Below are 3498 nucleotides of genomic sequence, written 5' to 3'. Positions count from 1 at the left end.
TGAATAATCCCCTAAATCTTACTTTGAGAAAGTGGTTTGCTGCTGCCACCATCCAGATCCGCAGCAACTTTTATGTCGTTGTCATTGCTTGCAAAATAGCCTTCCTCCTTCCTATTTATTCACAGACACGGTTTCACAATCAACTTGCTTTTGTTATGTGACAGAAAAAGTCAGCCAATATTGTATATCACGATCTGTGTTTGATCACTTTATGAATCTGTGGCTAAGTTGCAGAAACACAACAAAACCCTATAAGAGAATTGTGAAGATGTGAAGCTTGTGAAGATGGGCACAGGTATAACTAGGCGGGTGCGGGAGGTGCAGAACACATTAAGTGAAAGCTCAGAGGAGTAAACACCCAGTGCCATCTCCTTCAACCCCCCTGCTCACTTGTCATCTGCCTCACCCCCCTTGGCACACTCTGCCACCAGCCATGGCACCTCTGCAAAAGGTGGGAAGATGCCCTTGTTGCAGAATGTTGTTCCCTCATGGGAAGATAATAGGAAGAAAAGGAGGGTGGGATAATCCCATCCAGCTGCCCGGGTCCTTCTTGGTCTGGGCATATGGTTGGGCAAGACATTGGAAGGAAAAGGGTGGGCCAGTCCTCTGCCTCACCTGCCCACCACTCATCCATCCTGCTGCCTGGGACTTTCTGGGTTTGGATGAGTGGCCAGCTAGGTGAAGAAATGGGAAGGAAGGAGATAAAGAGTCCACTGCTGCCACAACCACCCCACATCAGGTGACCTTAGTGATGCCACTTTATCTGGGCACTGGAGATATCAGGTGTATCTCATGTGCATTGTGTGCTCCTGATGTTCTCCTGCACTTCATAGCTGGTATCTGGATGTGCGTCAATGAGCATCCTATTGCACATTGGTAACCATTGCAGATCAATCTATGGCACATCAGTCACTTCACCATTGTGCAACAGATGCCCTTACATTGTAACATCACTTGCTGGGCAGCAGCCTCTGCAAATGACAAGGGTCTATTTTCCTGTGAATTAGGATGCAGAAGACTGGCATTTCCATCCCCTCCCATGAGTGATCTCCAGTGCAACAGTCAGAAGCAGTATCCATCTAAACATTATGCTGATGGGAAGGAGTGTCGTACTGAGGATGGAGCAAGCTTGTTTTCTGCTGTTCCAGAGACTGGGACACGGAGCAATGGATTCAAACTAGAGGGAAAGAGTCTCATTCTTTGGAGGTTTTTAAACAGAGGCCAGATGGTCTTCTGTGGGTGCTTGGACTGAGTCTTTCTGCAGAGAAGGGAGGTTTGATTAAATGGTCCTTGGGATCACTTCCAATTCTATTATTCCATCCTTATTGCAATTCTTCCTCAGACTGGACATCGCTGGCAGGAGTGGGGTGGAAAGGTCAATCTGCTGCACCCCAGTCGGGAAGACAACAGACCTCCATTGCTCGCAGCAGCTGCTACCTCATAAAGTAGGATTAAGGGATTTTTATGATCCCTATGCATTCCCTTCACTATTACCATGATCGTGAATAAGTAGGATTGCAAATATGAATCACTTGCAGATGTGTAATTAGTAGGCTATGTACTCGTAACAATGATTCCTACATATTCCCTACACCAGAGACCATGAATACAGATCAGTTATGAATGGGAAACTTTAGGTTATGCAACCATGAATTTGAGCCTGGGTGCTTCAACTGCAAGTGTCAACACAGCTAGCATCCTGGAAACGACGGCTTTCTTTTGCCATTCATTCCAATCAGATCTAAAAGTGAGACCCAGATTTGTACTCTTGGTTGAGGCAGCGGATTCCAGAAATAACTATCTAGATCGAGGGAAGTAATAGTCCCATTCTATTCTACTTTGGTCAGACCTTACCTGGAATAGTGCACCCAGTTCTGGGCATCATAATTCAAGAGGGATATTGACAAGGTGGAGCATGTCCAGAGGAAGGTGACTAAAAAGATGAAAGGTCTGGAAACCGTGCCTTATAAGAAGAGAACAGTTTGGAGGTCCTTATTTGAGGCTAGCCCAAGGTATTTTGGTACTTGAGGCAGAGAATCAAATTCCCTCCCCTTCCTATTTACGCAAGTCAAGGTCCATCATTATGTTCTTGTGTGCCTTCAAGTCATTGCCGACTTATGGCATGGGATTTTCTCGGCAAGATTTGTTCAGGGGGCTGGGTTGCCATTGCCTTCCCCTGAGGCTGAGAGAGTGTGACTTGCTCAAGATCACCCAATAGGTTTTCATGGCTGAACAGGGAATCGAACCCTGGTCTCCAGAGTCATAGTCCAATGCTCAGACCACTACACTCTGCTGGTCTGTCTCTAGGATGTCCTTAAACTTTTAAAAGTAACTAAAAATGTTACCTGCAAGACCAATAGATTCATTCTCACTCATATTGGATTTTTTAATGTAACTTAGCCCTATCATCATCATCATCATCATCATCATCATCATCATCATCATCATCATCATCATCATCATCTTGTCGCTGAAAATAAGCCCTTCTACTGTCCTAACCATGGAGTGACCACTAGATGGCAGCAGTGTATCATCTAAAAAAATACAACTTTTGGTGGAACTTTTTAAAAGTTCCTTTTGAAGGAAAAGATGGGTTCACATGAAAACTAAAGAGGAATCTCAAGTTGGAAACATTACTTTGTACTGGAGTTCCCAAAATTTCTCACACAGCAGCCAATGCTGGCTAGGGGATTCTGAGAGTTGGAATTAAGCATGAACTTTAAAGGAGCTACCCAAGGCATATGCATATGCATAAGTGTCTTCAAGTTTCCTGATTTTCTTAGGCAAGGAATGCTCAGAGGTGTTTTTGCCAGGTCCTTCCTCTGAATTATAGCTTACAGTGCCTGGTATTTGCTGGGGGTTTCCCATGTAAGTACTAACCAGGCTTGACCCTGCAGAGTTCCTGCATGGCAAGGGGTTGGACTGGATGGCCCAGTCCGACTCTATGCTGTGATCTGATGCCTTTAGTATATTAAGCCCCTGCAATATTATAGCCATATTTACCTTCCATTGTTAAGAGATTAAGTTCATCTGGTTTATTTCCCATCCTCTGTGCATTAATATGTGTGTGCGTGCACATGCTTTTAAATCATCTGTTGACATAGCGATCCCATGAATTTCATAGCAGTTTCTTAGGCAAGGAAGGCTCAGAGGTGGCTTTGCCCCTTCCTTCCTCTGAAATATAGCCTACAGCACCTGGTATTCCTTGGGGGGTCTCCCATCCAAGTACTACTCAGGGCTGATCCTGCTTAGGTATCCTCTGCCTAAAATAGATTCTACACATTGGACAGGAGAAAGCCACCTCTGCTGACATCAGCTCCGCCAGACACCATTCCCAGAGCAGTGTCTGATCCAGAGCAGCACAGTTCTTAGGATTCAGACAACTCACTCTATTGATTCAGAATCCAATGCTGACATGAGACCTCTGGTCTACTCAATATCCAGTTGGAAACATTAAAAAGAACAACAAAAAAAGGAACTTACACATACCAATCTCTT

The sequence above is a fragment of the Sceloporus occidentalis genome, unplaced genomic scaffold (assembly GCF_023333645.1).
Source record: "Sceloporus occidentalis isolate IW3139 unplaced genomic scaffold, rSceOcc1.0.p SCAF_8, whole genome shotgun sequence".
Classification (NCBI taxonomy): domain Eukaryota; kingdom Metazoa; phylum Chordata; class Lepidosauria; order Squamata; family Phrynosomatidae; genus Sceloporus; species Sceloporus occidentalis.
This window is presented reverse-complemented; position numbering follows the sequence as displayed.